Below are 22,061 nucleotides of genomic sequence, written 5' to 3'. Positions count from 1 at the left end.
ATAAATTACTAAAGAGTCAGGGAATAATGGTTGTGTATACCCTTTAAAGGTGAAATAAGTTAGATTTAAATCCCATGCTCACAAATTTACTGAGCTTTTTCATCTGCTTAAAAGAAACAACTCAACTCATATTTCAGCATTTTTGTGATGCTGAAATAAAATAATCATATCAAATTACATAGCATTAGAGACTGGCATAAATTAAATTCTCAGTACATCTCATCTCTCTTGGTTCACAAAAGGTAGAAAAGAAACCAACTTGTGGGGAGCCTGGGTGGCTCAGTCATTAAGTGTCTGCCTTCGGCTAGGGTCAGGATCCCAGGGTCCTGGGATCGAGCCCCACAAGGCTTCAAGCAGGAAGCCTGCTTCTCCCTCTTCCACTCCCCCTGCTTGTGTTTCCTCTCTTGCTGTGTCTCTGTCAAATAAATAAAATCTTTAAAAAAAGAAAGAAACCAACTTGTGATGAAATGTGCTGGATTTGAATCTATACCCTATTACCTGATGCCTCCTTGAAATACAGTCTTGCATTTTCATGAAAAATTTAGGGGTGGAAATGTCTATCTTACTCTATGAGTCTAAATATGTTTCTTAATTCTTTTCTCTACATCATATGTGATGTTTTTAGTTCTATTTTTCCAATTTTTAAAAATTATCAAACTAAACATGTTCTGAGAAATATTTCACTGTAAAGAATAGCAATAATTTAAAAATATTATGATGCCTATTTTAAAAAGCTGTGCCCTTTTCTTCTGTATCCACAGTACCAAATAGCAAGCTTTTACTTCATTAGCAGTAATTTGATTTACAGTTATGCTTAATCTGTTTATGTATGTAAAGGTGTTATATGAAAAAATAATATCTTCCTCAGGATCTCATAAACAAAGAGCTCTGGTATGTATAATCAAGTACTTGCTGGGGTATAATCCCTTATCTTCCTATTTAATGTGAAATTTAAGCTACTACACTTTTTTATAGACTTGATTTTTTAGAGCCATTTTAGGTTTATAGAAAAATTGATCAAAAAGTACAGTGAACTTATAAATATTCTCTCACTACTCCCCCAACACACAATTTCTCCTATTATTAACATCTTGCATTAGTGTGGTACATATGCTAAAACTGATGAGGCAATATTGATCCATTACTATTAAGTCAAGTCCACAGTTTATATTTGGATTCACTTTGTATCACACTTGACAAATGTTTAATGACATGCATTCACCAATTAGAGTATCCATGCAAATAGTTTCACTGCCCTAAAAATCCCCTGTGCTCTACTTACTCATCTCTCCTTCTACCCAAACCACAAGCAACCACTAATCTTCTTACTGTCTCCATATTCTGCCTTTTCCAGAACGTCATACGGTTGGAGAAGTACAATATGTGTCTTTTCAGAAGGGCTTCTTTAACTTAGCAATATGCACTTAAGGTTCCTGCATGTTTTTCGAAGCTTGATAACTCATTTCTTTTTATCACTGAATAATATTCCATTGTATGGATGTACCAGTTTGTTTATCCATTACTTCTGAAGGATATCTTTGTTGCTTCGAAGTTTGGCAATTCTGAACAAAGCTGCTATAAACAATCATGTGCAGCTTTTTGTCTGATCATACATTTCCAACTCATTTGGGTAAATACCAATGAGTATAATTCTTGATCATATGGTAAGAACTGTAGCTCTTTAAGAAACTGCCAAACTGCCATCCAAAGTGGTTCTTCCCACTAGCAATGAATGCAAGTTCCTGCTGCTCCAAATCCTTACCAGCATTTTCTGTTGTCAGTGTTTTGGATTTTAGCCATTCTCATAGATACACAGAGGTGTAGCGTTGGTATTTTATTTTGCAATTCCCTGATGACATATGACCTTGAGTATCTTTTCATATGCTTACTTGCCATCTGTTTATGTTTTTGATGAGGTATCTGTTTGGATCTTTTGCCCACTTATTAATTGGATTGTTTGCTTTCTTATTGCTAAGATTAAGAGTTCTTTGTATATTTTGGATACCAGTCCTTTATCAGAGGTGTGTTTGGCAAACAGTTTCTCCCAGTCTATGAGTTGTGCTTTCATTCTCCTAACAGAGTCTTTCATAGAGCAAACATTTTCAATTGTTATGAAGTCCAAATTATCAATTTTTTCTTTCATAAATCATGCTTTTGGTGTTTTATCTAAAAACCCATCAACTTAAAGTCATCTAGATTTTATTCTGTGTTATCTTCTAAGAGTTTTATAGTTTCATGTTGCATATTTAGATCTATGATTCATTTTGAATTAACTTTTATGAAATGTGTAAAATCTATGTCTAAATTCTTTTTTCCATGTGGAAGTCCAGCTGTTTCAGTCAGTCGTTGACAAGACTGTCCTTTCGCCATCAAATTTCCTTTGATCTTTTGTTAATGATCAGTTGACTATATTTGGGTGGGTCAATTTCTAGGCTTTCTATTCTCTTCCATTCCATTCTTTGTCTATTGTTTCACCAATGTCATACTCTCTTGATTACTGTTGTTATAAAGTAAGTCTTAAAGTTGGAGCAATGTCAGTCTTTTAACTTTGTTCTTGCCCTTCAATATTTTGTGGGCTATTCTGAGTTGTTTGCCTTTCCATATGAACTTCAGAGACAGTTTGTCAAGATCCATAAATTAACTTACTGTGATTCAAATTAACAATGCACTGGAAGTATAGATCAAGTTGGAAAAAACTAATATCTTAACAATATTGAGTCTTCATATCCATGTGTAGAGAATCTCCATTTATTTAGATCTTTTTTTATTTCTTTCATCAGAATTTCATTGTTTTTCTCATATAGAAATCTATAATTATTTTATTAGACTTTTACCTCAGTATTTCACATTTTTAGCGCTAAAGGTATTGTATTTTTAATTTCAAATTCCAATTGTTTACTGCTGTTATATAAGAAAGCAATTGTCTTCATAAGTTAACCCTGTACCTTGCAAACTTGCTGTAATCAATTACTAGTTTTAAGAGCTTTTTGGTGTTGATTCTTTGGGATTTTCTACAGAGAAATCATGTCATTTGTAAATAAAGACAGTTTTATTTCTTCCTTCCCAATCTGTGTTTTATTTCTTTTTCTTGTCTTATTGTATTAGCTAGAGCTTACAGTACAGTGTTGAAAAACAGTGATTTAGGGGACATCCTTGGCTTGACCCGGATTGTAGCAAGAAAGCATTTAGTTTCTCACTATTAAGTATAATGCTAGCTATAGGTGATTTGCACATATTCTTTGTCAAGGTGAGTAAGTTCCCCTCTATTCTAGTTTGCTGATGGTTTTGTCATGAATGGGCGTTAGATTTTGTCAAAAGCTTCTCTCCAACTGTTGATATGATCAGGTGACTTTTCTTCTTTAGTCTGTTTGTTGAATCAATTACATGAATTGCTTTTTAAGTGCTTAATAAGTCTTACATATCTGGAATAAATCCCACTTATTTGTGGTGTTTAATTATTTTTATCCATTGTTTGATTCAATTTGCTAACATTTTGTTGAGGATTTTTGCATCTATGTTTATGAGTGATATTAGTCTACAGTATTATTTTCTTTACTGTCTTTTTCTGGTATTGATATAAGAGTAATGCTGGCCTCAGAATGAATTACTAAGTTTCCCCTCTGGTTCTATTTTCCAAAAGAGACTGTAGAGAATTGGCATAATTTCTTCCTTAAATATTCAGTAGAAGTCACCAGTGAGCCCTTTTTTGGTAGGCTTCGTAGGTTTGGAAGTTTGTTAAGTATTAATTCAATTTCTTTATAAGATATAGGATGATTCAGATTATCTATTTATCCTTTTATGAGTTTTGGTAGATTGTATCTTTCAAGGAGTTGGTCCATTTAATCTAGGTTATCAAATTTTGGGGCACAGAGTTGTTCATAATCTTCCTTTATTACCCTTTTATTATCCATTGTTATTTGAAAGATAAATTAAGAATAAAAATGTAAAAGATTATATTTTATCTTCACATATTTCTTTTCTAATGCTCTTCTTTTCTTTATATAGATTTGAGTTTTTGACCTGTAGGATTTTCCTTCTCTCTGGTATTTCTTACTGGTAATAAATTCCCTGAATTCTTGTTTGTTTAAGAAAGTCTTTTTTCTCTTTTACTTTTGAAGGGTAATTTCACTGGATATAGAATTCTAGGTTGGTAGTTTTTTCTTTCAACATTTTAAGTATTTTACTCCACTCTCTTCTTGTGTGCACGGTTTCTGAAGAGAAGTCCAATATAATTCTTATCCATGCTCCTCTATATTATATATATTTTTCTGTCCCTGACTTCTTTCAAAATTTTCTTAGTCATTGATTTTCTGTGGTTTGAATATTATAAGCCTAAGTATAGATGTTTGGGGTATTTATCCTGCTTGGTGTTTACTGAGCTTCCCAGATTTTTAGTTTGGTGCCTGTTATTAATTTTGGAAAATGTTCTGCTATTATTTACTTCAAGCATTTCTTTTGTTCCTTTCTCTCTTTCTTCCACTTCTGGTATTTCTGCTAACATATGTTGTACATTTTATGGTTGTCCTATGAATCCTGGATATTTCATTCAATTTTTTTCAACCCTTTTTTTTTTTTGCATTTCAGTTATAGATCTTTCTATTGACATTTCTTCAAGCTCGCTGATTCTTTTCTCAATCATACCAAGTCTGTTGATGAGCTTATCAAATTTCTGTTACAGTGTTTTTCATTTCTACCATTTCCTTTGATTTTCTTAGAGTTTTCATCTCTCTGCTTACATTATGCATGTTCTTTTGTGTTGTTTACTTATTCTATTAGAGCCCTCTTCTTATATTAATCACAGTTGTTTTAAATTCCCAGTCTGAGAATTCCAAAATTTCTGTCTTACCTGAATCTGGTTCTGATTAGTTTGTCTTTTCAGACTGTACATTTTGTCTTTTCATTTTGTGCCTTGTTAATTTTTTGCTGAAAGCCTGATGTGATGTATCAAGTAAAAGGAACTGAGGTAAATAGGTCTTTAGTGTGAAGTTTTATGTTTAGCTGACTAGGAATTAAGCTGTGCTCACTGTTTGTTGTAGCTGTGGTGTCAGAGGCACTTCAGGGGTCCTTGTTTTTGTACCCACTGTTGTCTTTGGATTTCCCTAGACATTTCTTAAATGATGTCCAAGATGCATAGTTTCTTCACTTGTATTACCCTGTTATTATGCAAGAACATCATCGAGGTGATTGTAAGGTATGGGAGAGGAGAAATGTTTTATACTCTTATGATTAGGTCTCATTCTTTTGGTGAGTCTGTGTTCTTGGGCTGTGACCTTCCTAAGTGTGTCTTAGCTTTGTTTTATTTTATTTGCCTCTGTAGGTGAAACTGGAGGGCCAGAGGCAGCTGCAGTTGGATATTTCCCTTCCCCACCTGGAAGACTAAAGGGTGCTAAAATTATATATTTCCCTTCATGTAGGTTAGTTAGGCTCTGGTGAGACCCCAGTTGCTTAGGGTTTGGTAAATAGTTTCGATTGGGGGTGTCTGGGTGGCTCAGTCATTAAGCATCCGCCTTTGGCTCAGGTCTTGATCTTGGGATCCTGGGATCAAACCCCGCATCAGGCTCCCTGCTCATCGGGAAGTGTGCTTCTCCCTCTCACCCCCGCCCCGCTTGTGTTCCCTCTCTCACTGTCTCTCTCTTTGGCAAATAAATGAATAAATAAATAATCTTTTTTAAAAAAATCATTTAAAAAAATAGTTTCGCTTGTAGGCAGGCTTCGTTAAGGAGTACATAATATTCTGGGCATATTTCAAAATGGGGACTTTTGTCTTCTCCCTACTGGAAGTACAAGAGCATTTTCCACTGATCTTCACTGTGAAAGCCTGGTAGGGCTCCTGAAAGCAAACTTCAGGGAAGTGTGGGGGCCCCTATGACTGATCTTCCCCAGGATTTTAATTTTCATCTTGTCCACATGGAACCCCCAGCAATTCATTAATGCAGTTTAAGTTTTCTTAACCCTGTACTGGCTCCAGATGTGGTTTCTGTCTGTGGACTGCTACTCTGGTAAGCTGTGATTCTCTGTCTGCCCGTCTATCTCATCGATGTGGAGGGCAGCAGTTGGCCATGTGATCTCTATTCTCTAAAGGATCTCAGAGGAGTATTGGTTTTCAGTTTACTCAGCTTTTTTCTCATTGTGAAGATGGAAGTGAGGCCTTCCAAGCTCTTCACATCCTATACCAGAAACTAGAATATTTTTATATTCTTTAAAACTTTTTATTTAAAGACATTATAGATTCACATGTAGTTGTAATATATACTGCAGAGATATCCTGAGTACTTTTTTGCTGGTTTCCCTCAATAATAACATCTTGCCAAACTATAGTACTATTTTACTACTAAGACATCAACATTAATACCATCCACTGATCTTGTTCAGATTTCCTCAGTTTTACTTGTACTGATTTGTATTTGTGTGTATGTATGTAGGGTATGTATTTAGTTCTATACAGTTTTACCTTATGTGTACGTTAATGTGTCCACCACCCCAGCCAAGATGAGAATAGTACTTCCAATACCACAAGAATCCCTCTTATTGTTCTTCAATAACCACTCCACTCTCTTCACACCATATTCCATTTTAACCCCTGGAAACCACTAATTAGTTTCCATTTCTATAGCTATTATATTTTTTGATATGTTAAATTTGTATTTTGGATACAAGTCCAACAATATTAGAATATTGGTAAGCAAATTCTCCTTCTATACCATAATTTATACCAGCAAAATGAAATTTCATTATATATATTTTTTCTGCATAATATATGAATATATAGTTCAAATTGGAATGCAATCTCACTACTCAAATCTCCTGAGATGTGATTCCTGAGCTGAAAGTCAGCTATGCCATTTGTTGTCATGGAATTCCTTCTCCTGTCAGTGAATATAGAATTCTAATGGTCAGAGAAGATAGTAGCTAATGTCAGAATGGTCTCTCCCTATGTGGTTAACAGCAGAATGCCCCTATTATATGTCTGCCTCAAACAGGCGGCCACTTTCTCTCTTTAACAATGAATCAAGGTGAGAGTGCTTTCAGATGAGTGGCCCTGTGGTGGAAGGATTCAGAGAACACCAGGTTAGAAATAGAATATGGTGGGAGCCTACACGGGATTGGTATTTTCTTTACTGGAATTCCAATTTATTAATGTACATATAATTTAATATAACATAAAATTATCACTTTTTAATTTCACATGAGTGTATTGTTCTTCCTCTGATTTCCCTTATATTATATATTTGTACTTGCTTATATATTATTAAAAGCTATTTTAATAGATTATCTCAATTGGAGACACTAAACTAGTTTTCTGCAGTATTTTGCCAAGAAAACCTAGTGATCTCATGCATGGATTAGTGCTGAATTGATCTTTGTATTGATTATCCATCTCACTCTTAAATTATGCAAAGCTTCAATTAAAATATAAAAATAAAATATGAAAGCAGGGAAGAATCGGGTCTTTCAAAATATGCAGATCAGATGAATACACTTTATTTAGGACATCTCTCCTTTTTGCATCTGTATTTTGAACATATCCGGTTATATGTTCCAAGAATAGGCATAGATATTACAGAGAAAAATCTGCTTTTAAAATGTACTCAGTAACTATTCACTAATCCTTTCCTCAGAGAGCTTAGTCTGCTAAATATGATACAACATATTCTCTTGCATGCATTGATTGAATGCCAGAACAAGACTCCAAAGATAGCGTAATCTAAATACCCAAGGGTCCTGAAAGAGGAGATGATTTAATCGATATCTGTTACACAAAGGTTTAGCAAAAGGAAAAGTATTTGAACATTGTAATGTCAGTGTGGAGGATTTAAGTTTGTACAGTTATATTGATTCCAAAAATATTATATCTATATCAATTTATCTCTCTACCTATTATCTTTCTATAATGCATGTATTTGAGAAAGAGAGAGAAAAAGGATTCACACATACACCAAAATTAGATCAAATTCTGTAATAAGGATAGGACAGTGCCATGAGTGGCTCCTTGTTTGTAGGACATATTATCATAAGGGGGAAAAAATGTCAATTCAAAACATAGGACTATGGCAAATCATTATGGCATGAATACAGCTGATATCCATTTACTTAGAAAAAAGATGTGAATATCAAAATTCTATGTGTATATTTGCTTTATGGAAAAGATTGAGTAACTGGTGAGGGTACTTTTCTTATCTGATACTTCTTGTTCCAGCTTAAATTTTGGGGGAAATTTCCCTTTTAGGGACTCAGGTGAATCTACGTGGGCCAACTCACACAGGCATTTAAAATGAAAAATGAAGTCTGTGTAAAAGGTAAGCATGTGATGAGTCTCACAGCCCCTGCCCTTATGTGGGTGATAGAAATAATTACTTCCAGACAGATCACTGCACTGGGCACAGTTGGCACACGGGAGTCAGCCAGGTGTTAGACGTGATAGGAAATGTGCCGCCTGATTAGACGGACTGGAGTCCAAGTGCAACAACATTCTCTCTTAAATGAGATGAGGGGCGGGAATTTAAAAATGCCATTTAATTTTTCATCTGTGGTCAACACATGCCAGTGTTTCAAGATGATTTTGTTAATCACATGGGACTATTCACTGCATGTGGTAATAAAAGGATAGAAAAATGTTTTTCTCAAACAAGGCAAACATGGTCCAACTCAGTTTCATTGCAATCAGTGCGGTTGAGGATTTTTTTTTTCATTCTCTTGGTTTAGTTCCTCTTATAACTACATAAACATATTTTGCTTTGTTTTGTTTCTATTTGAGGCAAAAATCTTCTTTCCAGGCATGCTAAGATTTTTATTTCACTGAGCCATTTTTATTGTGATAATTCAGTCCTACTCTGGGCCATATGGATGCTCTGGAAACTTTATTACTCCTGAAGATGCCCTGAGTTTTTAGCCAAGAAGATGGAAACCTTTTTCCAAAATATAGATCAAATACATAAGATTGTTTAACTTACATTCTTTTTTTAAAGATTTTATTTATTTATTTGAGAGAGAGAGTGAAAGAGCACAAGCAGGGGGAACAACAGAGGGAGAGGGAGAAGCAGGCTCCCCGCTGAGCAGGGAGCCCGATATGGGACTCGATCCCAGGACCCTGGGATCATGACCTGAGTTGAAGGCAGATGCCCAACCATCTGAGCCATCCAGGCGCCCCGTTTAACTTACATTCTTATTCAATTTTCAATCATTTACTGATTTTTGATTGCTGTCACATATTAAGTATTCATTTATAATAATTATGGTTAACATTTACTGTGACTTTATAATATAGCAAGCACATTGCCAAAGCATTTTGTATGCATTGTCTCATCATTTAAATATCATAATAACTCTTTAAAATTAATATTATTATTATGATCATTACGATTTGAAAGGGAGGAAATCTTGCCTAGACAAGTTTCATAAACTATTCTATGCCGTATAGCATATAAGTGAGGAACAGAACTTTTTCTGAAATTGAAGTCTGTAGTCTCAGTCATTCTGATGAATGCATCCGTTTATTTTTTATTTCCTACATTGTGGTTCTCAAGGCCCTTTCAGGTAAAAATTATTTTCATAAAAATATTGACATTCTTTGTCTATTAGACTATCACTTTTGCACAAAAAGTTCATTTATATGATTTCAGATTCCAGCCTTTAAGAAACTACCAATAATCAAGTTTTGATAGAGTATTAAGGAGAAATATAAATATTTTTGATTATCTTAAGGGCTATTAGAATACTCCTCCCTTTTCCAACTACATATCTGTGTGAGACCAGATTTTCTTAATACACTTCAACCAAGACAATATATCGCAACAGATTGAATGCAGAAAACAGACATGACAATTCAGCTGTAGTCTATTAAGCCAGACATTTCACAGGTCTGTAAAAGAGTCACTCTTCCCTTTATTATTTTAATTATTGGGGAAAATATAGTTAAATTTCATAAAAATGTTATTTACCTTACCATGTAATGTACTTATTATTGTTATTTTTTTAAGATTTATTTTTAGAGAGAGTGAGCGAGCATGAGCAGGGGGAGGAACAGAGGGAGAGAATCTTTCAAGCAGACTCCCCACTGAGCAAGGAGCCTGACACAGGGCTCAATCTCACAACCCATGAGATCATGACCTGAGCTGAAATCGAGTCGGATGCTTACCCGACTGAGCCACCCAGGCACCCCTATTATTGTTAGTTTTTAAATGAATTAATAACTAAATATTTTTAATATATTCAGGTTTTAATTTTGAATACTTTAAGTATTGATAGATGTAGCTAACAAACAATACTTTTTTTTAAATTTTTATTTATTTATTTATTTTTTAAAAGATTTTATTTATTTATTTGAGACAGAGAGAATGAGAGAGAGAGAGCACATGAGAGGGGGGAGGGTCAGAGGGAGAAGCAAGCTCCCTGCTGAGCAGGGAGCCCGATGCGGGACTCGATCCAGGGACTCCAGGATCATGACCTGAGCCGAAAGCAGTCGCTTAACCAATTGAGCCACCCAGGCGCCCCCATAAACAAAACTCTTAATAACTTACAGGAGTCTAAAGGGATTCTGACAAAGAAATTTTAGAACCACATCCCTAGCACATTCCCCAGAAGAAATATTACTCCTACACTAGTTCCTGCATAGTATTCAGCAAGTAAATACATCACTTTGCTCTTCCTTTTACTCATGTAGCCAAAGTCTAGCCTTCCCACGGAGATAATGTAATAATGCTGACAGCACAGTGACTTCCAGGTAAGGTGACTTTTCTTCACCAACCTAAGAATTTTGAACTGTATCTCAAAGGAAATTAAGAAACACTGATGCTTTCTAAATTAGGGAACAACATAATTAGGGTTAAGTATTAAGAATGTTCTTCAAGTTATAGTGTGTAGGATCAATGGTCAAGGAGACCAATTGTGATGTCATTAGATTAGTAGAGGATAGAAACGGCAAGAATGAGAAAGAAGAGTTGAAGCCATAAACAAGACTGAGGCACTATAGGGCGCCTGGGTGGCTCAGTCATTAAGCGTCTGCCTTCAGCTCAGGTCATGAGCCCGGGGTCCTGGGATCGAGCCCCGCATCGGGCTGCCTGCTCCGTGGGAAGCCTACTTCTCCCTCTCCCACTCTCCTTGCTTGTGTTCCCTCTCTCACCGTGTCTCTCTCTGTCAAATAAATAAATAAAATCTTTAAAAAAAAAAAAAGACTGAGGCACTATAACTAGTTTCCAGATGAAGAAACATTTCAGTGTTAGGATGACATAACTTAGAAGCAGGTATCAAACTGATATGTAGGGCAGGGGGAAGGAGAAGATACACACTGTGCTGAGGTTTTGAGACATATTACTCTATGTATCAAATTTTATCATAGTTGCCATGAAAGCTATGATGATAAAAATTGAAGGTGCTTTGCAAATAAAAATGGAAAATAATTTTGTACATATGGAACTTAATAAATATTCTAAAAAGTAAATATCACTCTTAACTATAAGAAAGTTAGTAGGGTGGTTTTCCCAACTACAATTTATGCTCCATTAGAAGAGAAGTATCTTCTGTATATTCACTGTTATATCCCTAGACACAGAGTACTTGGCATCTAGTAGATAGATGTTCAATAAATATTTAATGAATTAATGGTTCTGTTGGAGCAAATAAACAAAGTATATTTAATCAAGAAAGAAACAGAAATCAGGTAATTCAAATTGGCCTGTTTTTGACAGATTAGATTCTGAAGTCCCAAGCAGAATGTTCAATACCCAAAAGCTTGTGGTAAACAGAGCCCAGAACCCCAGACACCTGACTCCTTGACCAGGGATGAAAAATTCCTCATTCTTAATGATTACAGTTTTAGGGTAGATATAAACAGGACCCCTTCCAAAACAAAATAATATAATTTAGATTTCAGCTACAGCATGAAATCAATTTGTTTCACTTTGTGCTTTTTCAGAATCTGCAAACAGAACATAGCTATGCCCCAGGATCTGGAGCAGGTTGCCGGAGAAGGAGTCATAATTCTCCACTTAAGAATTGGGGCTGCAAATAGGTTTTAAAAAATGGGGCTGAAGTTTTTCTTGCTCCAGAACTATGTAAGAGTCAGTGACTTTTAGTCTCTACTAAGTCAATTTATTGTTTTGAACAATTCCTTATTTGATAAACAGAGCCATTCAGAACCTCCACATTCAGTATCTTAGAACATTTTTCACTTTTTCCATAGAGGATCTAAAAAAAAGAGGATCACTTAAAAACAGATGGGTGAGTGAACTATTCTCCAATCAGTGCTATAATGTGTCCCTTATGTTTTAGAGTAAACGATTGAATAGAGAGTATGCTTCAAGGGCCCCCTGGGTGGCTCAGTAGGTTGAGCATCGGACTCCTCTTTTTTTTTTTTGTAAGAGTTTATTTATTTATTTGAGAAACAGAGAGAGCACGAGTCAGAGGAGGGGCAGAGGGAGAAGCAGGCCCCCCCCCCCCCCCAGCAGGAAGCCACATGGGACTCTTGATTTCGGCTCAGGTCATAATCTCAGAGTCATGAGATTGAGCCCCACATCGGGCTCCTCGATTAGCGAGGAGTCTGCTTGAGGTTCTTGCTCTCCCTCTCCCTCTGCCCCCACCCAGTTCACGTGCACTTTCTCTCTCTCAAATAAATAAATAAATAAATAAATAAATAAATAAATAAATAAATAAATAAAATCTTTTTAAAAATGCTTCAAGACGATAGTGTATTAATTCATCTCTTAATTAAGAGTCAAGCATCCTAACCATCTTTTAAGCCTCAATTGCTCATCATTAACTTTTCTTTTTATTTCAAGAAAACTACCTTGATTTTCCGTTGATCAGTATATTTAAGATCTTGTGACTAGATCTGAGTTTGTTTGGCTCTGTGACAAATATCTTTAACAGTTTTCTTTTTAAATTTATGTCAACTTTACTCTTTCATAATCTTTGAACTACTCACTTTCAGTGAGATTAATAACTATCATTCTGTTCTCCTTTTAAAATTCTATAAACCAGGGGAAAATGGGCCAATCATTGATCCAGCAACTCCAAGAATAAAGTACCTGTCTTTTCATCCAATCCCTTGAGCAATTAATTTTGATATTTTGCTTCTTGGCTCTAGCATACTCATTTATGTCTCCAAAATATAAAATGTCTAGAATAGGACTTCTGTTATTCATGATTGTTTTAAATACTAAACTTTTGTAAATGTAATACATAATCTCAAAGCCTCACATATTTAAATAAATGCTGTCTTTTATTCAGTAACTAGATCTTCTTTCTTATAAAAATGAGACATCTTATCATACTGCATGAAGATAATCCCCTGCACTCTAGGTGGAAGCATTTTGTCATTCTGTACAGTTCTTAACTTCTGAACAAATTTGAAACATTAAGATTTTTAAGCGATTATTTCATAATAACTATTGAGGTCTGTTTCAGTGTTCAGATATGTCAGATTCTCTCACTTTATCACATTTATTCAAGGGGGTAAAAGAAATATGACTGATTTTGAGGACTGTATCACCTATTTTGTTTAGTAACATTCATAAATATTTGGTTTATCTCTCTAATGTTATAATCATGTGATCAACCCCAAGCCTATTGAATAAAGGGAAGGGAAGGGAACCGAAGGGAAGGGAAGGGAAAGGAAGAAGGAAGAAAGAAAGGAAGGAAGAAAGAAGGAGGAGAGAGGGAGGGAGAGAGGGAAGAGGTAGAGAACAGTGGAAGAGGGGAGGAAAGAATTGCATAAGTACAAAAACACTTGAAGAAACTGATCTGTTTGGTTTGTTGAAATTGTATAAATTGGTGAAATAAACTGGGAATTGAGAATTTTAAGATAACAGTATAATAATCTTTGATTCCAATTAAAATAGATTTCAAACATAACTTCCAAGAGAAAAGAAGTGAGGAACACAGAATTTTGTGAGAGGACATAGGTATGCAGGGATATAAAAGAATTACCAAATTGATAGATTAGCAGAAATATGCTGGCATGACATACATTCATTTCAGAAAAAAAGTAAGAATTCCTTCAAGAAAACACTCATGGACAAAATGGTATCATGACGATAAGACTCTAATGAATATTTACACCATATTTTTCTGAACAACCTTTATGGCAGTTTCCCTTATTTAATGAGTTCTACGTTCCCAATGTAGGAGCTAGGTAGTAACTCTTTGTCCCAGCTATTCTTGCCCTTAGTACATGGCATGTGAACTAGATTTTGTCAACCAGATACAGTCAAGACAGACATTGATTTGAAAGAGATCAATGGGAAAATCCATTCTGTTACATGGGTGGCAGAGTATGGGAAGAAACAACTCAAGGTATCAAAACCAGAATGGCAGAGATTGTGCTATAAATTGTGCCATATTTGGGTTCTTGTGCTCAGTGACCTCTATGTAAGCTGCAGTACCATCAGTGGTAGTGCCATTATATCTGAAATTTGTCAGGCAGTGTAATATATGTGTACTCTTCCTGGTTGTATAATCGTGGATGGTAATTCTCTGGTGCTGTATTCCCAGAGAACCTGTAAAACATTTAACTACCCCCTAATAAATTCATTCTGTGTGTTTGTAAGTTAGAGAGGATCTTGTGGTCTAAGTTCTAAGATCTCTGAATGAAACAAGGATCCCACCTTATTTCACACAAACCATGTGGAAAACTTCCTGCTGTACCTCTTCGTGAACTATAGTGCTACATAGTTTTATTCATTTCCTACTAGTCTTTCTTTTCCCTCTTGTGTCAACAATGCCTGTGGCTCAATATTTTTCTCCCATACTCATTTTTCTCTTCTCATTCCTACCATCCACACAAAGGATTTTCCATTTTCAAAGCTGAGATAGTCTGGGTGCAATTGGGGTTGGAAAGTTCTCTAAAGCCAGACAATGGAGGGAAAGGCAATAGTCATCCAAGTCCTTAAAGAAAAACAAAAAAAACATGATAAATTTTAGCTATTTTATTTAGAGAAAAACACATTAAAAATTATATTGAACAAAGCAGCATTTATAGAATACAATCAGGAAAATGAACACACACACACACACATTTTCCCTATCTCAAAACAAAACAAACAAAAGGAATAGTAAACAAACATTGAAATCTAGTTAATGATATACATGCTAAAGTACTTAAGGATAAAATGTTGTAGGAGAGGAAAAATTCTCTTCCACCCCCTTTGGGTCTCTGGCTGAGCCTAAGAAATTAAAGTGACATAAGACAAATTAATAGGAGAAAAGCATACAAATTTTATTGAACAGTTACATGTCCATGGGAGACCTCACAAGAGAATGAAGACCCCAAGAAGGAATCAGAGCAGGATGCTTTATGTCTTTTAGACAAATGAACAATATATATGTGAATAATTGACAAAACCAATGTGTTGGGACCAGGGGTAGGAAATGGTGGAGAAGTAACAAGTATTGTTTATGCAACCTTCTCAGTCGTAAATTCCCTGTGGTGGGTGATGAGCATGCTGTGTCTCTTGGTACAGGGAAGTTACACTTAACATGGGATATTTATCTCTGTTTTCAGGGAAGAAGGACAAGGGTGGGGAGGGTCAGAGCCACCTTCCTGCTTCTGCCATTTTCATAAACTCCTTCACCTTAAGATATTTAACATGCCAAGGTGCCATGTTTGAGGATAGCATGCCCTAAACCCCATCAATGACTACATATTACTTAAACATATTCATCAAAACTACATGACAAATATTGACAGAGGGATGAATTGAGAGGTGAATAAATGGAGAGCTTTTTAATAAAATAAAAACTGCAAAAATTAATTGTAGAATCTAGGGAGTAGGTATATGAATATTATACAATTCTTTCACTTCGTGAATGTTTGAAATTTTTAGTAGTACACTTTTGGAGAAGATGTCATTTAAAAGCAATGAAAACAGCTCTGTATTATATAAAAATAAATGTCCAACATCATGACCTAGACCTAATGCAGCAAAAATACTTTACTTGATTTAGTTTTTCAATTAAAGACATTAGACAAATATATAAACATGTGGTAGGAAAAAAAATAAATGTTTTAAAAGATTTAAATGAATAATTTTAATAGAGTATGATATCATTTATTAGTTTCCTTGCATATTTAACTAGTTTTTGTTGTCATAGAATGTGTATTTTCTCACTATGCTAAAATAGTAAACCTGTCTCTCTCAATTGGAAATCAGAACTAGAATGAAAGATTCCTTACTTTTAAACTGGATTAAAAAAAAAAAAAAACTGGCTTGAGCCATAGAAGTCAAGAACAAATCTTTTCTTAAAGATTTTTTTTAAAAGTTTCTTAATTTTATACTTGAAAATTTAAAGTGACTTGCCTAGTGTCATTTGCCTGAGTGATAGAACAAGACAAGGACCCATGTTTTCTGATTTCTAACATAGTACTCTTTCTAATACAATACACTATTATTGAACAGCAAATTTAAAATTTGTGTTAAAAATCATATAAACCTTCATATAAAGCCTTTAATCATTAGTGGATTTATCAAATTTCTGTCCTTTAATTAAAACCTAAATTCAGGAACGAAAGATATTTAATTATGTTTTCATTTTCCTATATTATATCATTCTGTGAATATTATAAATTATTCTCATATTATTTTATAACATATAATATATAAAATAATGTGTATATGTACACAGGCATATGTATGTATGTCTTCTAGAATCAGGGTGCTAAAACAAGCTGTTTGGTTTCCAGTGAAATTGTTAGTGAACGCAATAGCTACAGAAATACAATTGACCCTTGAACAACATGGGGTTGGACACACCAACTGCTCTGTGCAGTCAAAAATCCACAAAAAGCTTTTAACTCCCCCAAAACTACTAATAGTCTACTGTTGACAGGAAGCCTTACTGATAACATAAACAGTTGATTAAACCACACTTTGTATACATATTGTATATTCTACTTTTACAATACATTAAGCTAGAGAAAAGAAAATATTAAGAAAATCATAAGGAAGAAAAAATACATTTACTGTACTGTAGTTATAAAAAAAAAAAAATCCACATTTGAGTAGACCCATGCAGTTCAAACCCATGTTGCTCAAGGGTCAACACTACATACCTACCTTCTGAAATGTGGAAAACAAACAAAAAACAAAACAACAACAACAACAAAAAGAAATGTGGAAAACATTCTATAATAGAGTTTTATATTCACATGATTTATCAGAGAAAGACACTGTAAAACAAAGATGTTTTAAGACACAATGTAATTGCCTTTCCACACAAAAAGGCATCTACTTAAAGATGCTATGGTTTCACTCATATGTGGAATTTAAGAAACAAAACGGATGAACATAGGGGAAGGAAAGGAAAAATAAAATAAGATAAAAACAGAGAGGGAGACAAATCATAAGAGACTCTTAAATCTAGGAAACAAACAGGGTCACTGGAAGGGAGATGGGGTGACTGGGTGATGAGCGTGAAGGAGGGCATGTGATGTAATGAGCACTGGGTGTTATATGAAACTGAAGAATCACTAAATTCTACCCCTGAAACTAAAACACACTATATGTTAACTAAATTGAATGTAGATAAAAAATTTAAAAAAACATAAAGATGTGGTAGGTCAGTTTTTAAACTGAAGATCTTAATTGCTTTTCATTGTTTGAATGATAAATGAATGGGAAAAATAATTAACAACTCTTTTAACTCTCCTGATTTTCTCTTTCCTACCTGGCCAACAGAATGAAACATTAAGAGAAGTGGATTCCTGCAAGTAAGATCAGCGAATTTTGTTTATTTCTAGAAACGATTATTACTGGCAAATGATAAGACTCCATTTTAAGTACTGAACACTATGTTCTTGTACTTCACAACATTTTACTATAAAATTTTCTTGTTGAGATTATCTGGAAAATAGAAGAGTAAGAATTTGTATAATCATTTTTGGTAGATCTCATAAACATTTGAAAAAAAATTTTGTAATATCTCCAAAGAAGAAAATAATTGAGTATATTCCATGTTCTTAAAGGAATTTTTCTTTCTCAGATTTCAGTGTGCAATAGAATTACTTAGGGTAATTTCAAAAGGCTTTTTAGCTAACTCCAGAATATTCTGATTCGGTGGAAGTATCTCCTCAGATAATTCTGAAGCCAGAGTTTCAAGGTCTAGAATTTGAGAATCATTGCTTTAAGAATCTCTATCATTTTTAGAATTGAGGATATAGAATCAATCAAGTGTTACCCTCACAGTCCATATGACTCCAACCACAGTGATTCTAGAACATTCTGCTTTCATCATAAATATTAGAAGAAAATTCTGTTGAAAATCAAGTGTCTGAAATCCAAAGAACTAAAAGCTCTGGATCACCTGTCATAGTCCTCAATCCCAAACCCAGGCAAAATGCTATTGATGATCCTTGCCTGGCTGACTGGATTTGAGCTTTGGGTCATTATTTGGACGCTGGATCATTGTGACTCTCCTCCTGCCTTCAAGCTTTCCCATTAACTATAGAATTAACCTTAACGTGTACTTTAAAAAATACCTCCAATAGCTCTAACCCTTCCACCCGACATTAGCACTGAGAGCTTATACTGTCACAAAGTATCACCATAAACAGGATTGTGGAGCCATGTCCCTGAAAGCCTATTTACCAAGCAAGCTTGAGTGAGAGCAGAAGAAACAAAATCTAGCAGCCATCCTCAAGTTCAGCATTATAAAAATGCAAAGACAGCAGAAAAATAAGTGGCATCTTTTTAGTAGTGGAAAGCAAGAGTTTAGAAAAAAGCTGCCATCTATTCTCTGGGAAAGGAAAAAGAACACTTGCTTCCTTAAAATAACAACAAATAGAAATTGTTCACTTATGGAATAAATACAATCATCAGTGGAAACATTGGATAATAAAACCAACCCTGATGAAATCTAGGTCAGTAAAACAGGTAACAGACTCAAAGTATATGTGTCTGTATACACACTGTGTATATATGCACACTGCCTGAAGAAGGGCAAGATAATGGTAAAATACACTTAGAATTTAGACCCCAATCTATGAGGTCAGCTAGACCATCAGCTAGACCATAGTTGGAATTGTAGTGCTGCCATTTATGACAATTTACCCCCAGGCAAGTTATTGAACGTCTCCAAGACTCAAAATGTCCTTCTCAGTACAATGGAAATTATACCTACCTGACATGGCCATTGAAAAAATACAGATTAAAATTTATGCAAAGTGTCTAAGTATCTGGTTCATGGAAATCTCAATAAATGACAGAAGATGACAAACACTTAGGAGAGAACATTGGTATTTACTATGCATTTAGAGTAAATTGCTAAAAAAGAGTCAGAAAACAGTTTAAAAACCAGTTAAATTACTTACCATTCTAAATTCTTTACATACATTAGCTCAGAAAATAACCCATGAGACAAGTGCTATGTCATTTTTCAGATGAGAATATTGAGGCACAGAAGTAATCAGAATTTAGAGAAAGAACCATAATTGGATATTTTGGAAAGAGATTATAATTTTCTAGGCAAAATTAATAGTTTATGGCTTTTAGGGAAAAATTTTGTGAAATTCTACAATTCAAGAAAGTAATATTTAAATATATAAGTAGAAGAGAAGAAATACTTCACCACTACTAAAAGTAACAACAAAACATTATTTTCACGGCTGCTAAAATCAGAAGGGCTTTGGGAATCTGCATAACAAAAATTGTTGCAAATAATCAAGCCATAATTGTTCAAAAAGTTAGAAGAGTCTGTGCACTTCCAAACAGTTAAAAAGATACAGGCTTTCTGCAGAGAGCATCAGAATAACCCCAGGTGTAAAATTCACTATTGGTATAATTTACAAAATCAAATTCTCATTATAGACATAAACAAAAATGACCAACAAAAAATAAAAGTTTTTTTAAAGATTTTATTTATTTATTTGACAGAGAGAGAGACAGTGAGAGAAGGAACACAAGCTGCGGAAGTGGGAGAGGGAGAAGCAGGCTCCCCGCCGAGCAGGGAGCCCAATGTGGGGCTCTATCCCAGGACCCTGGGATCATGACCTGAGCTGAAGGCAGATGCTTAATGACTGAGCCACCCAGGCACCCCAAAAGATTTTTGATAAAAAATAATGATATAGACAATCATCATGTGGAGCCACTGAGTGTTGGCATGCAGGCAAATCCTCACCAGCATATCTAAACATTATTCTATTTGTCTCTGCATAGGTAATGCAAACTCCATGGTAGCAGTGAAATTTATTTATTTTTACTTTTCCTTGGGAAAATGTAGAATAGTGCTCTCTCTATGTACTTACCCTGCAGACCCCTTTGTAAACTGAACAGCCATTGGTACAGGCTTGTTTTCCACTTGTGTTTTCTATCCTTTGTGCAGTGAATGATCGGGTGTTGATGGCGTGGTTCAAAGTCTAGGACCTACCAGAAGTACTTCCCAATCCTTGAAAAGAATCAGTAGGCTATGGTTATGCTGCAGGGAAGACTCAGTAGGCTATGGTTATGCTTTCATGGTATTTCTCAGGCATTCTAGAAGTCTTCGTGACAGCCTTACTTATCTTTCAATGAAAATGCATCATCTCACGTTATTTTGACATCCTTTACAAATACGCAATTATCTTCTTTTCCACAAGGTTAAATTCCATTCAGGTAGATGATGATGTTTTCCCAATTTAAATGTGCAAATGATTTAGCATAGTAAGATTCATTATGCAGGACCCTTGGTATTTAGGGGTTCACATTTAACACAGTGTGTAGGAAGACCATGAGCTGGTGCAAAGATTAACTCTGACATAATAACTGTTTTTAGATCCACTGGGTAACAGTTTTCATTTTATTTATGAGCCTCATATTTTAAATTGACGTTTATGCTGGGCAATGTGTGAAATTATTTGACTGTGACCAGACTTATTTATAAATTCAATGTGAAGACTGACACATTTCATATGCTGTTTGTATTTTGAATATATTGCAAATGGTACAATTAAAATATCTGAGCTTAAAGAGTGAAGGGGAGCAATACAGATCCAGTTAAGAAATAATGTTTGAGTGCACACATATTTAAAAAGTTATAAAAGGAAAAGAAGCAATATGAACTACTTATCTCAGTGCCTGAAAATATGCAGGAAGCAAAAATAAGACCTGCTAAGGCTGGCATATGAAAAGGACTTCATGAAATGTTAACTTAACACATTTGAAATCATATTATAATTAGTACCGGGTGAGCCATAAATGTTCCTAAAAACACCTAGAAGTTAATATGTTTTCTCTCTCCCTCTCCCTCTCTCCCTCTTGCTCGTTCACATATTATCAAGTATGAAGGTCTTAAATGAAGATCGTGTTCCTAGAGAGTGTGCATCTTGTCGAATGGCAAAATATTACAACCTCAAATGAGTTTTCTTCAGGTATTTCAGCTCTAAGTGGACTCTGGAGATGTAAGGGTCCAGGGTCTGGTTTGTGCATGACTGCCTGCCATTTACCCTGATCTCCTCAATTTACGTGGCTAGCAACAGGGAAAGGACTATATAACCAAGGGGTTCTAACAGGTTCATCTTATTGATTCTGAAACAGCTAGGAAAAGGAATGATACTATAATTACTAGCAAGAAAAATTCTAACAAGACACACTGAATTTGTTCCTTTTTTGTGACTCGAAATTTCTGACTCACGTTTAGCATAATTCATTTCCTTTTAGTGGAAGTGTCAGTACCATCCTTTTCAAAATATTCCTTCTTCAGAATTCCCCTCTGCATTCAGAACTGACATACAATAGCAATAATAGCAATAATTATAGGAATAACAATACCGTGTATTTAGTGATTCGGGATAGAGTGATTGACACTAAAGACAATTATTGCTAGCATATAGTAAAGAAAAACCGGTTTGTTGGTAGGTAGACTCTTGGCAACTAGTGAAATGATGAAATCTGTTACCAAACACATAGCTCATTAGAATCGGGGAGTCTGTCGTGCTGAGGGTGGCAGCAGAATACTGTAAACTTTTCATTTTTATGTATGTATCATTTATCTCACTACTACGTGTAGAGGAGGCACTTAATCAACGTAGTTCATTTTATCTGTGGTGTCTGCAGAGTAAGCTTTCGGGAAAAGAAAAGTTGAGAAATCCTTGAGGA

This window comes from Mirounga leonina, unplaced genomic scaffold (assembly GCF_011800145.1).
Source record: "Mirounga leonina isolate KUSES-001 unplaced genomic scaffold, KU_Mleo_1.0 Mir_170, whole genome shotgun sequence".
Lineage (NCBI taxonomy): Eukaryota > Metazoa > Chordata > Mammalia > Carnivora > Phocidae > Mirounga > Mirounga leonina.
This window is presented reverse-complemented; position numbering follows the sequence as displayed.